The following is a 15,210-nucleotide window of genomic DNA, read 5'->3' as shown; positions in this document are numbered from 1 at the left end:
TCCACCTCCCTTTTCGCTCTACTTGAAGTGGAAAGAGATCTGATTGGAGGATGTCACGGTATAAGGACCAGCCTATTTCATAAAGGGTGAGGGGCTAGAAGTGGAGAGAGAATTAACTCGGGATTGATGTTCTCAATTAAAAGTTGCATTTCTCAGCAGATGCGATTTCAGTGAGGGCCTCTGATAGCCCACTGAGATAACTTATTGCAATTTATTAAACTGAACGCATTGATCTAACTCAACTCCTGTGGGTAGGGTCTAGTTAAAGATGCAAGGCGTGATTAAAACGTTACAAGCATAGCTTTTAAAGATGAAAGCTTAAAATTGCCTTCCCTTCAAAATGCAACACTTAGGCATTTTCTGCAAAACGCAGTCTTTTCATGAAAGAATCCGGAATCAGGAGTACATTTAGGTTATTATCCTATTTGTGCCGACATCTTACGGACAAGAACCCCCCTACCCCTTCATTATTCAGTGTGTGAAAAGACAGTTCTACGGCCAGCCGGCATGTGGTAAAGATCGTACATTGACATGGTTAGGCTATCAATCAATCACATTTATTTATAAAGCCCTTTTTGCAACAGCAGTTGTCACAAAGTGCTTATACAGAAACCGTACCTAAAACCCCAGAGAGCAACGCAGATGTAGAAGCTCTTGGCTAGGAAAAACTCCCCAGAAAGGGCTTTATTGGGGCATATTGCTTAGCCTATAGAACCTACTTAGCCTTGCTTTATACTCGGCAACGGGATATACGTGCATTCGGAAAGAATTCAGACCCCTTGACTTTTTCCACATTGTGTTACTTTACAGCCTTATTCTAAAATTAAATAAAAAAATGTCCTCATCAATCTACACACAATACGCCATAATGATAAAGCAAAGGGTTTTTGTTGCAGATGTATTAAAAATAAAAAACATAAATACCTTATTTATATACAGTACCAGTCAAAAGTTTGGAGTGTGCAAAGCTGTCATCAAGGCAAAGGGTGGCTACTTTGAAGAATCTAAAATTTGAACACTTTTTTGGTTACTACTTCATACTTTTGATGTCTTCACTATTATTCTACAATGTAGAAAATAGTAAAAATAAAGAAAACCCTTGAATGAGTAGGTGTTTAAAAACTTTTGACTGGTAATGTTTGTATTCAGACCTTTTGCTATGAGACTAGAAATTGAGCTCAGGTGCATCCTGTTTCCATTGATCATCCTTGAGGTGGTTCTTCACCTTGATTGGAGTCCACCTGTGGTAAATTCAATTGATTGGACATTATTTGGGAAGGCACACACCTGTCTATATAAGGTCCCACAGTTGACAGTGCCTGGCAGAGCAAAAACCAAGCCATGAAGTCAAAGGAATTGTCCGTAGAGCTCCGAGACAGGATTGTGTCGAGGCACAGATCTGCGGAAGGGCACCAAAACATTTCTGCAGTTTTGAAGGTCCCCAAGAACACAGTGGCCTCCATCATTTTTAAAACCAAGACACTTCCTAGAGCTGGCCCGCCCGCCAAACTGAGCAATCAGGGGAGAAGGGCCTTGGTCAAAGACATGACCAAGCAGCCAATGGTCACTCTGACAGAGCTCCAGAGTTCCTCTGTGGAGAGGGGAGAACCTTCCAGAAGGACAACCATCTCTGCAGCACTCCACCAATCAGGCCTTTATGGTAGAGTGGCCAGACAGAAGCCACTCCTCAGTAAAAGGCACATGGCAGCCCAATTGGAGTTTGCCAAAAGGACTCTCAGACCACGAGAAACAAGATTCTCTGGTCTGATGAAGCAAAGATTGAACTCTTTGGCCTGAAAGCCAAGTGTCACATCTGGAGGAAACCTGGCACCATCCCTACAGTGAAGCATGGTGGTGGCAGCATCATGCTGTGGGGATGTTTTTCAGCGTCAGGGACTGGGAGACTAGTCAGGATTAAGGGAAAGATGAATGGAGCAAAGTACAGTGAGATCTTTGATGACAACCTGTTCCAGACCACTCAGGATCTCAGACTGGTGCAAAGGTCCACCTTCCAACAGGACAACGACCCTAAGCACACAGCCAAGACAGCGCAGCAGTGGCTTTGGGACAAGTCTCTGAATGTCCTTGAGTGGCCCAGCCAGAGCCTGGACTTGTACCCAATTGAACATCTCTGGAGAGACATGAAGATAGCTATGCAGCAACACTCCCCATCCAACCTGACAGAGCTTGAGAGGATCTGCAGAGAAGAATACGAGAAACTCCCCAAATACAGGTGTGCCAAGCTTGTAACGTCATACACAAGAAGACTCAAGTCTGTAATTGCTGCCAAAGGTGCTTCAACAAAGTTCTTAGTAAAGGGTCAGTTTTTTTATATAAATATATATACATTTGCAACCATTTCAAAGAACTGCTTTTGCTTTGTCATTATGGAGTACTGTGTGTATATTGATGAGGGGGACAAATTATTTTATACATATTAGAATAAGGCTGTAACGTGCAGCAACTACCAGGGATCTAATGGGGTGGAAAATACCAAGTAAAAGTAACAAAAATGCGTGGTGTTTCAATGGAAATGAGAAAATAACGCAGTGAGGCTCCATAACCTTCGAATCGGGACTATTTCAGGACCATGGACAGCGGTTAGCGTGAAGTAACAGGCCCACGCCATTTGTAAGGCCACAGTGATTTAATCAGGCCTGGCCTGAGTAATGAGGAAACTCCATATGTGGTACTATATTCTATTGGACAGAAGTATTGATGTGAGACGTCATGCATGGCAGGAAGGGAGGACACAGTAATGGTCTTTCGCTCCGTCTCTCTAATATAGGGCCTACTAATTTTATCTTCTTCCTCTCTCACACACATACACACCCTTTGCAGGGGCATTTAGAAAGCTTTGCTGGAGGGGGTCTAATAGACGAATCAGGATGACTAAAACAACAGCAGCAGGTACATGGCTGGCCTAATTAGGCATTGCGCTGTGTGGTCTACCTCTGCCCTTCTCGCCCTGCGAGCGAGGAAACATTTGGGGTCATTTACAAAAATCACTGACTCTAGCCAAGGGAAACGTATCTCAGAGTCACTATGGGCGGCCAATGCGATGCTGCTGCAGTTCAAATGTGGACCGGTGGGATTGAGCTAAGAGCTGCCAAAATAGGCCTACATACTCAGATTCCATCTGTGGCTAGCTAAAGTGCATTCAGGAAGTATTCAGACCCCTTGACTTTTTCCACATTTTGTTACGTGACAGCCTTATTCTGAAAATTGAAAAATCCTCATCAATCTACACACAATACCCCATTATGACAAAGTGAAAACAGGTTTTTGGAAATTTTAGCAAATCTATAAAAAAAAATAAAAAAAACAGAAATACCTTATTTAGATAAGTATTCAGACCTTTTGCTATGAGACTCGAAATTGAGCTCAGGTGCATCTTGTTTCCATTGATCATCCTTGATGTTTCTACAACTTGATTGGAGTCCACCTGTGGTAAATTCAAACCATGAGGTCGAAGAAATTGTCCGTAGAGCACCGAGACAGGATTGTGTTGAGGCACAGATCTGAGGAAGGGTACCAAAACATTTCTGCAGCATTGAAGGTCTCAAAGAACACAGTAGCCTCCATCATTCTTAAATGGAAGAAATTTGGAACCACCAAGACTCTTCCTAGAGCTGGCCACCCGGCCAAACTGAGCAATCAGGGGAGAAGGGCCTTGGTCAGAGAAGTGACCAAGAACCTGATGGTCACTCTGACAGAACTCCAGAGTTCCTCTGTGGCGAGGGGAGAACCTTCCAGAAAGACAACCATCTCTTTAGCACTCCACCAATCAGGCCTTTATGGTAGTGGCCAGATGGAAGCCACTCCTCAGTAAAAGGCACATGACAGCCCACTTGGAGTTTGCCAAAAGGCACCTAAAGACTCTCAGACCATGAGAAACAAAACTATCTGGTCTGATGAAACCAAGATTGAACTCTTTGGCCTGAATGCCAGGTGTCACGTCTGGAGGAAACCTGGCACCATCCCTACGGTGAAGCATGGTGGTGGCAGCATCATGCTGTGGGGATGTTTTTCAGTGGCAGGGACTGGGAGACTAGTCAGGATCGAGGCAAAGATGGAACGGAGCAAAGTACAGAGAGATCTTTGATGAAAACCTGCTCCAGAGTGCTCAGGACCTCAGACTGGGACGAAGGTTCACCTTCCAACAGGACAACGACCCTAAGCACACAGCCAAGACAACGCAGGAGTGGCTTTGGGACAAGTCTCTGAATGTTCTTGAGTGGCCCAGCCAGAGCCTGGACTTGTACCAATCGAACATCTCTGGAAAGACCTGAAAATAGCTATGCAGTGACGCTCCCCATCCAACCTGACAGAGCTTGAGAGGATCTGCAGAGAAAAATGCAAGGAACTCCCCAAATACAGGTGTGCCAGGCTTGTAGTGTCATATCCAAGAAGACTTGAGGCATTAATTGCTGCAAAAGGTGCTTCAACAAAGTACTTAGTAAAGGGTCTGAATACTTATGTAAATGTGAAATTTCAGTTTGCAAACATTTCACTTTTTTTTTTGCTTTGTCATTATGGGGTATTGTGTGTAGATTAATTAGGCTAAAGAACACTTTTAATCAATTTTAGAATAAGGCTTTAATGTAATACAATATGCCAAAGTAGGTCTATTCATATGATGAGATCACGGCTGTTCAGACCTACGCAGCAGATAGACAGACACACACTAAAAATAAAAGGTTGCTGAAGGAGCATTTAGGAGTTTTTGAAACTGTGGGGGAACCCCTAGAAGTTCTTCAGAGAACCCTTTAAAACCTCCATTAATGGTTCCACAAAGAATGTTTTTGTGTTCATATTTATTAGTAACAATCAGCAGCATCATTCCGGTGCACCGCGCAACATGCCTTCTCTCCACTCAGGTAACAATCAGCAAAAATAACAACAATAACACAATCTTTTAGTTGTCAGTGTTGATGTTAGAGGCAAAGCAGCAAAAAAAAGGTATCCTCCAAGTCCAATAGTCCTCTGGCATGTTGATGGCGTCTGTAGGTTATCCATAGCCAGAATGATTTTGCAGTGCATGGTGATCGAACAGGTGACTTTTGACAACGATTTTCATACCTTGTCCATAATGTAGATGCCTCTGGGATTTTCATTGAAGAGGCAAGGGAGGAGGAAGATGGCTGCTGTGACAGAGTCCTATAAGGTTTTAGAGAAACCATTCATTCAAATTATTTGTAGATGATACATGTGATCTGCATAACATTGAGACAAACCAATACCAATGATATATACCTTTGTGTGCCTCCTGGTCAGTACACCTGCAGACACATGCAAATAAGTGAGCCAGCCATTAAGTAATCTGCACCCAACGCAGATTTAACATATTCTTACATATTCTTACCTCTTTGTTGATTCCTATAAATTGAATTGGCCATTTTCAGAATTTCTAAAAAGGGAGAAAGTGTGACATGACACAGCTATTTGCATAAATATGAAAAGATCGATGGTATCATCATAAAAGGAGAAACCTTATCTTACATTTAGGAGATCTTTACATGTTTCAGTTAAGTGCCTGCACCTGCTGTCTTATCAAATTCAAATAAAACTGTTTAAGGTGGTCAGTTAGGTTCCTGAAAGAACCCCCAATAACTAAAGAGGTTCCTCGATTAACCCCACCTCCTATGGGGTTCTTGGAAGAACCTTTTGTGGCAATATTTCAGTGCCAAGAACCCTAAGGTTCTTCAGGGAACTTTGAGGACATTAGAAGGACCCTTGTTGAACCCCTCATTGTTTTAATGTAGAAGCTCATTGTGTTTTTCTCCTCTATACCCCTTTCATCGTCCTTTGATACCTATTGTCCTACCTGTCCAATACCATACACCCACCATTGCGCAATCTGTCTCGATTTCGCAACATTTCAAATTTGCAGCAACCTGAATATCACACACAACATGCCGCAGAGCTGCTTTCTTTGTGTTCTAGCGGCACCAAAAGGCGGTATTGTGTAACAACACCTGAGTGGAGAGAAGGCATGTTGCGCGGTGCACCGGAATGATGCTGCTTGAAGCCAGAGGCACAAGATAGATTTGCTTAGGCTATATTGCAAATCAATTAATAGCTCAAGGAACCAACTGACTATTGTAATAAGCTCAGTGAATTGGCAAGGCTTGGTTGAGATAGCAGGTGGATCATTACACTAGGAAAGGATGGCGTATAGACTTCACAAAACACACAAGAAGTCTACAGAATATTTCCATTGTGGTCCTCTTATTTGCTCGACAAGTAGCCTATGCAAATGGTGGATTATACAATTACACATAAGTACAACGGCAATAGTTTGAAGGGTGTCTACAACACAAGGAAATGACCTGATGCTTTAAAAAGAAGAGAAAATTGGGTGCAAGGAGGGTCCGGTCACTCGTAATACCCAAGCTGCAACAGCTGTACACAATAATTACAATGATCTGTCATTATGGGACAGAAATATGTGATCTTTAAATATTGTGCATTATTAATTAATTAATGGGCTGCTGTAGTAATGTCATCAAACACTTGCAGGCCTCGATCCTCAGATATTAGAATGGGAGATCAAACGGCTTTGGCCGCCAGGAGGGAACTAGTCATTCCCCAATCCTAATCCTTCTATGGTTTCCTCACACTGATAAGTAGGCCTATAGCATTTTTATCTGACAAACCAATGTGTTATTCTTGACTCAGAGCTGAAATGAAGACAAAGTTGGCAGAATGGTTATCTTCTAGTCCATATACTGTTTATTAGAAACAAATATATTATTTATTTAAATATAAACATATACAAATTAGGAGTATTGTCATCATTTACATAATTTGACAAAATAATTTTGGTACAGAGCACTTTTTTGTTGAAGAGGAGTAGCAAAACAAATGGACCTCTTTCATTCTGCCTTCATTCTCTCTTTCTCTCCCTCCCTCTTCTCCACCTCCACCGGACTCTCAGTGCAGCACGGCAGCCAGTAGGGCAGTAACCAGAGAGATGGAGGATACCTGGGATGGTGCACTGTTCCTGTCATCATCAGTAGTAGTGACGAGGATCCTCTGGGTATTGGTGTGTTGAGGTCTACTTTCACAGTGCCTGAGGTCCCGTCCCACACAGCCAGCGTAGGCCATGGCGTGGGCCAGGTAACTCTGCTCCTGGACCCCGTGGAAGAGGTGTGCCATGGGGCCGCGGGCCAGCACTGCCACATCTTCCCCACCATGGGTCTCAGTGTCCAGGGGCACCGCAGACAGCTGCACGTAGTCCTTCGACTCTGACCAAGGTGAATAAATATGTGAATATGGACTGGAGAGATAAATATTCTGCAGGAGTGATATTTATCAAGAAGGCCACAGGTGAAGGGAGGAGAGTACAGAGAGGAAAGCTACAGGTGAAGGGAGGAGAGTACAGAGAGGAAAGCTACAGGTGAAGGGAGGAGAGTACAGAGAGGAAAGCTACAGGTGAAGGGAGGAGAGTACAGAGAGGAAAGCTACAGGTGAAGGGAGGAGAGTACAGAGAGGAAAGCTACAGGTGAAGGGAGGAGAGTACAGAGAGGAAAGCTACAGGTGAAGGGAGGAGAGTACAGAGAGGAACGCTTTACAAGAACAGAACATAGTTTTGGTTTCTTACGTGTATCCACATTACGGATGTCAGGGCGCTTGTTGTCTACGACTTTGTATCCAGGGCCGTTTCCGTACATCAGAGTTGTGTAAGGCAGCATATCCTTCCCATACAGAGGAGATTTTCCTGTGAGAGAGACACACAGCCGGATGAATCACAATGTAAAGGTCTTACACACACACACACACACACACACACACACACACACACACACACAGTAAGAGAGGAGGAGCGTGTCCCAAGGGAGCTAGGGTTCGAGCAGGTTGTCTCCAGACAGATGAGATATTAGACTTTCCAGCCCCTACTGATGAACTGCTCAGTGTTTCACTACTGCATTAATCACCAAGACCTGGGAGGCTGGACCAGTGGGGGGCCACAGGGAGAGAGAGAGAGAGAGAGAGAGAGAGAGTGATGGATGGAGGGAGAGAGGGCTGAACAATGGGGAGCCACAGAGAGAGAGGGAGAGGCAGAGGGAGGGAGGAGAGGAGAGGGAGGGAGGCCTGAACGCTGGAGAGTCTCATAGAAGGAGCGATAGAGGGAGAGAGGCAGAAAGGGGAGGGAAAGAGGCAGAGAAGGGAGGGAGAGAGGGGCAGAGAAGGGAGGGAGAGAGGGGCAGAGAGGAGAGGGAGAGAGAGACAGAGAGGAGAGGGAGAGAGAGGCAGAGAGGGGAGGGAGAGAAAGGCAGAGAGGGGAGGGAGAGAGAGGTAGAGAGGGGAGGTAGAGAGAGGAAGAGAGGGGAGGTAGAGAGAGGCAGAGAGGGGAGGGAGGGAGAGGCAGAGAGGGGAGGTTAGGGAGTGATCTAAGCTGTTTGTTTTCCTCTGTAATTGCAGGGGAGAGGAAATGTCAAAGTGCCAGTAGCGTCTCCCAGACGGAGGCTGAGGCCGTCTAGTGGAGCACACCACCACCTCCTCTGATGTCATCACAGCTGTGAGGAGTGACACCTTGGGGAAGGGGGGTGCAGAGCAGGAAGGTGGGGGGAGAGGAGGCAGAATGAGGACGTCCTGTCCACAGAGGGGTGTGTGTGTAAAGGGGGGAGAGATTCTTACTGCTTCACTACATAAGAGCATTACTAAACTAATGCAACATGACTATTGGTAGTTTCATCAATTCAGCATGACCTGACCCAAACTTCTAATCATGGAACCAGCAAAAAAAAGTTGACCAAACATTCCTTTAACTATATAAACACTGTAGTGAAAAATCCCTATAATCACAATGATTACTAAAATAACCAACTCTAACTGTATGGGGAAAACATAAACCATAATCCATACAGAAAGTTGTTTCTGTGAGGTCGTTGCGTACCCAGAATGCTTTGCCCTCTAAAGGGGTATCCATTGAAGGTGAAGGCGTGGGAGTGGTCAGCTGTCACCAGGGTGAGAGTCTCCTCCTCATTGGTCAGCTCCAGGCCCTTGGCGACAGCATTGTCAAAGGCAACCGTCTCGTGCAACGCCATGGAGGCTCTGCTGGCATGGTGGCCCTGGTCGATACGTCCACCTGACACACATACAGGGAAAGAGACGGATGAAGTTACCCATAAACACTGATCTAAGCTCAGTATTTTGGTGTCATCTTTAATGATTTAAGGTTAAGATCGGGGGAAGGTAAACTGAACCTAGGTCTGTGTATAAAAGGGACAAGGAACCACTGGCTCCTGGTATTCAAATAAAAAGAACACTAATAACATTGGAGTAATGTTGAAATAAAGTTGAAATGACACTACTACAAGTGTTACTTAGCCAAGTAAAACCAACCTAGCTGCTGTTCTCTTATCAATGCAGTCAGAGAGGTGGAGAGGAGTGGGGCTAATATGTTGGGTTCCCAGGGAGCAGGAGGAGAGGGTACGGTGCACCATATGCCCAGCTCTATTTAAAGCCTGCTGCGATGTGTTATTTAAAACCCATTGTTGAAGATGCAAGACGCTCAACAGCACAATCAGGTCCAAGGGTGGTGCCTCAGATTGAAGGTAGGATGGATGAGGGCCTGGGCCCAAGAGCCACCGCTGTGGATCAGTAGTGTCCCGTATTAGGCCCCGCACCTCTCTGAGGGGTTGGGTTAAATGCGAAAGACACATTTCAGTTGAAGGCATTTAGTTGTACAACTGACGAGGTATCCCCCCCTTTTCAACATAATGCTCCCCCTCATCACACTGCGGAAAACACATGCAGGTACTACTGCAGTCTGCAGATACATGTAGTGTACTGCAGTCCCTAACCATCTTGCTGAGAGACACGCATCAGAACAGCAACTAACCAACCTCTGTATTGCCTCAGGATCCAGAAATACGGGTACACACACTTTGAAACCAATGCATGTTGGTGTTCAGTTATATAAGCAAGTGGTGTGATTATTCGATCAATAGATTGTATTTTAACAACAACCGTGCATCTATGTTAAGGAGGAACTTGTTGAGATTGGGTTGATGGATGGATTCATTGACTGACAGCTTGGTTAACCCTTTGCTCACCTTCTACCAGGAGGAAAATCCCTTGGGGTTTTTGCTGAGGATGCGAATGGCCTTTTCTGTGGTCTCAGCGATGGAAGGGTCCATGGTGGGGTCTCTCTCCACGTCGAAGCGCAGGTCTCCAGGCTCAAACAGGGCTGCAGAGAACAGGGTTGATCAGGTAAGAAAAGAAGGTTGTAGAACAGGAAGAGTGTACTCAATGCGCTTCAGCCCGTGTAAATGTGTGATAAAATGGGTCAGTATCAGCTTAGTCAATATTCACAATACATATATGTAGCCTAAGGAACAGGTAAGGCAGGATGAGGAACTCTATTCCAAAGTGAAAGAACCAAGGACACCCCAGTGTCTATTGATATACAGTAAGAATCAGCAGTAATGTTTGCTGTGACCTTCAAATACTCAGCTTTCCAGAATACACAGAAGAATTGACAGAATACTACAATCATTTACCCATAAGGTAGTCAGTGGTGTCAGGGTCCACAGCGTCAAAGTCAGTCCTGTTCCACACATAACGAGCCACCTGTCTCACAGACAGACAGACAGACAGACAGACAGACAGACAGACAGACAGACAGAAAGAAAGAAAGAAAGAAAGAAAGAAAGAAAGAAAGAAAGAGAGACAGACAGACAGACAGACAGACAGACAGACAGACAGACAGACAGACAGACAGACAGAAAGAAAGACAGAAAGAAAGAAAGAAAGAAAGAAAGAAAGAAAGAGAGAAAGAAAGAAAGAAAGAGAGAAAGACAAGAAAGAAAGAGAGAAAAGAAGAAAGAAAGAAAGAAAGAGGAGAAAGAAAGAAAGAAAGAAAGAAAGAAAGAACAGACAGACAGACAGACAGACAGACAGACAGACAGACAGACAGACAGACAGACAGACAGACAGAGACAGACAGACAGACAGACAGACAGACAGACAGACAGACAGACAGACAGACAGACAGACAGACAGACAGACAGAAAGACAGAAAGAAAGAAAGAAAGAAAGAAGAAAGAAAGAGAGAAAGAAAGAAAGAAAGAAAGAAAGAGAGAAAGAAAGAAAGAAAGAAAGAGAGAAAGAAAGAAAGAAAGAAAGAGAGAAAGAGAGAAAGAAAGAAAGAGAGAGGGGCAGTCTGAATACACGTCTTTGGGCAATTTGTTTCTGAATGTAACCAATGTTGTGTGTCAATTTTTTGTTCCATAGTTTTCTCTCTCTAACCTTTCCGACTTTCATCTTCTGCCAGTCAGAGATGAGATGGCGTCCGTCCTGTCTCTTGCCACTGAGGCCAGGTCTCGGGGGTACTCTGGGTCCCAGGTGCCCTTAGGGTCATGTACTTCCTCCCCCGCCGATGATCACCTGGAGACGGACACATCATTCATGTTCATGGTCAGGGTTGGTATTGAATAACAATAACAACTGAGGCAATCAGCTTGCCCTCAACCAGATTCACCACAGACTTGACCTTCAGACTTGACCTTCAGATTCAGACCTAATGACATTCTCTTTAGTCATAGTCTCAGGCTGGCCTTCATCAATGAACTACTGAATAACAATAAATCTCTGGGTCAATAGAGAAACAAGTTCATGAATAACAATAAACTCTCTGGGTCAATAGAGGTGCTGAGAGGTCATGAATAACAATAACTCTCTGGGTCAATAGAGAAACAGAGGTCCATGAATAACAATAACTCTCTGGGTCAATAAGGAGCTGAGAGGTCATGAATAACAATAACTCTCTGGGTCAATAGAGAAACAGAGGTCATGAATAACATAACTCTCTGGGTCAATAGAGAAACAGAGGTCCATGAATAACAATAACTCTCTGGGTCAATAGAGGAGCTGAGAGGTCATGAATAACAATAACTTCTCTGGGTCAATAGAGAAACAGAGTTCATGAATAACAATAACTCTCTGGGTCAATAGAGGAGCTGAGATGTCATGAATAACAATAACTCTCTGGGTCAATAGAGAAACAGAGGTCCATGAATAACAATAACTCTCTGGGTCAATAGAGGAGCTGAGATGTCATGAATAACAATAACTCTCTGGGTCAATAGAGAAACAGTGGCCATGAATAACAATAACTCTCTGGGTCAATAGAGAAACAGAGTTCATGAATAACAATAAATCTCTGGGTCAATAGAGAAACAGAGGACATGAATAACAATAACTCTCTGGGTCAATAGAGAAACAGAGGTCATGAATAACAATAACTCTCTGGGTCAATAGAGAAACAGAGGTCATGAATAACAATAACTCTCTAAGTCAATAGAGAAACAGAGGCCATGAATAACAATAACTCTCTGGGTCATAGAGAAACAGAGTTCATGAATAACAATAACTCTGATGGGGTCAACAGAGGGGTTTTGGCTGCTCACATCAATGTCAGTGTTGTTTAGGAGCTGAGAGGCATGTCTGTGCATCCTTCTTTCTTGGCAGAGGCGGGCATGTCTGCATCGCTGTACCACTTCCTGCTGGCACTGTGGGCATAGGTTGTGGCAGGAGTGCATGCTGGACCGCGTTGTCGTGACGATGCCAACGGATTTACCTAGGAGGGAATGAGGGAGGGAAGGAGGAAGAGTGTGAGGTGAGGAAGAGTGAGAGGTAAGGAAAAAAGGAGGGTGGGAGAGGAGGAAGTCAGAAAGGAAGGAGGGAGGGAGAGGGTCAGGGGAAGGTTTTCCGTCAAACCTTGTCCACTATCAAAATAATCCCCCTTGGTTTGAATACTTACTGTATATATAATGTGTGATATAGCCATGTGGCTGTGTTTTTGTGTCAGATATCCACATTATAGCGGCATTGAAATTTGAATATTTACAAGTAATTCATAGCAGGTAATTCATCAGTTTTACTGCTGCTGGAAGCACTTTCTATATTGTGCTCTCTATCAAACACACGGTTGCTTTATTCTCTCTCTCTGAAGGGACATCAGCCTCCTGTGTAAGGGTCAGGGCTGTGGAGCTGGGAGTTATGAAATATCTATTGTTGGTGATAAGGGAACATGATAACAGTCAAGGGTAACATTCTCCTGCCTCCATCAGCAGCTCAGTATTACACCAGGCCACAACACTTGATCACCAAAGAAACCAGAGGGCCCAGACTCCAGCCAACCAGCTACTGGTGGTCCTTATGGACTCAACTGAACATCTAGCCACTGTTATCTCTCTTGTGTTTATTAGTGTTTTGTATCGGTATCTAACACCCACCTGATTATATAACATGTCCAGGAAAAAACTCTGGACCCTAGTTATCGTCTGTAAGGTTTTCCTGGTAAGTCAACTGGATCAGGACAAACTCGGGGCCCTAGTGACGTGGGAAGTTGGACAGAGATATGGTTCCTACCAGCATCTTTGGCCCACTTGAGAATAGAGGTGACCTCGTTGCCCTTCTGGGTCTTGCAGATTCCATTGCGTGCGGCAGCGTTCACCCCGACCGTGTTCAGGTTGGTCTTAACACCACACAGGTAGGCTGTGGCTGTGGATGAACTGTCAGGGATCTGGAAGTCAACACTGTACGTCTGCACACAGACAGACAGTACATGCAGACATTAAGGGATAGAAAGGAATACACATGAATAAACTACACACCTGCATCTGGACATCAAACATCAATGCATAAGTACACATTGCACATATGTACGCATGAGCTTGCACCTCATACATACATCATTATACACATCAATACACAACAGACAATCTCTTCCTCTGAAAGAGGTAGCCATGGTTGCAGCTGCACATCAAACAAAGTGTAATCTCTGTGGGTATCTCTATGCATGTTAATGTATGTATTTGAAGCTTGTTGTTTGTTTGTGTACCTTGAGGAGGCCCGCATGGGGGAAAGTATCCATGGTCATCACTGTCTCCTCTCCAGACTGGTTGTGCATCTGGCCCTTGAGGATTCGAGCGTGCTGTGATGGTGGTAATGCCCATACCTTGGGGGGAATGGCACAGAGAAATAGGTCACACTGGGGTTGAACTGGACTGTAACTGGTGAATTAGAATAGGCTGGAAAAGGAGGTTTCGAATGAGTTTCACTCATTGTATTTGTTATGTAAGATTTGGGTACGTTTAATACACCACTGTGAGGTTTGGATGGTGATTGGTCACTCACCGTCACCCAGGAAGAGCATGATGTTTTTGGCCACATTGGTGTCAACTTCATGTTCAGCGCCGCCTGCAAAGCCTTGGCACCCTGGGCTCTCCAGAACTCTGGGTTCTCCTCCTCAACTGGGCCAGACACATACTTCTCAAAAACATACGTATCTAAAACACTAATAAAAACATACGTATCTAAAACACACTTATCTGAACTCCTCTAGCTCTCAAAACTTACACAGAGCAAACATTTCAGGAATATAAAAATGTTTTAACTTCTGTAATATTTGATATAATCTACTTTGAGAGAGTGTAATGTGTGTTGAGAGAGAGATCAGAGGGGGATAGAGATAAACACTATGAACTGTCTTTGGTCAGGCTCCATGAGACATGTAGTGACGACTATCATACTCCACTTGCCTGGTCTTTTATCTCCTTCAGCTAAAGAGACTGTAGATAGGAGGTAACAGTAACATACTGTAGATAGGAGGCTACAGTAAACATACTGTAGATAGGAGGCTACAGTAACATACTGTAGATAGGAGGCAACAGTAACATACTGTAGATAGGAGGCTACAGTAACATACTGTAGATAGGGAGGCAACAGTAACATACTGTAGATAGGGAGGCTACAGTAACATACTGTAAGATAGGAGGCTACAGGTAACATACATAAGTAGATAGGGAGGCAACAGTAACATACTGTAGATAGGAGGCTACAGTAACATACTGTAGATAGGAGGCTACAGTAACATACTGTAGATAGGAGGTAACAGTAACATACTGTAGATAGGAGGCTACAGTAACATACTGTAGATAGGAGGCTACAGTAACATACTGTAGATAGGAGGCTACAGTAACATACTGTAGATAGGAGGCTACAGTAACATACTGTAGATAGGAGGCTACAGTAACATACTGTAGATAGGAGGCTACAGTAACATACTGTAGATAGGAGGCTACAGTAACATACTGTAGATAGGAGGCTACAGTAACATACTGTAGATAGGAGGCTACAGTAACATACTGTAGATAGGAGGCTACAGTAACATACTATAGATAGGAGGCTACTGTA

The 15,210-nt window shown here is 44.2% G+C and overlaps 1 pseudogene; it reads right to left on the bottom strand.

The window, feature by feature from the left end:
• Window positions 1-6,712: 6,712 nt before the first annotated feature.
• LOC115181699 (alkaline phosphatase-like) lies at window positions 6,713-14,355 on the bottom strand (annotated as a pseudogene).
• Between the last annotated feature and the right edge of the window lie 855 nt (window positions 14,356-15,210).

The sequence above is a fragment of the Salmo trutta genome, unplaced genomic scaffold (assembly GCF_901001165.1).
Source record: "Salmo trutta unplaced genomic scaffold, fSalTru1.1, whole genome shotgun sequence".
NCBI classification, from domain to species: domain Eukaryota; kingdom Metazoa; phylum Chordata; class Actinopteri; order Salmoniformes; family Salmonidae; genus Salmo; species Salmo trutta.
Note: the sequence above shows the minus strand (reverse complement) of the source record. Positions and strands in the feature narration are given on the sequence as shown.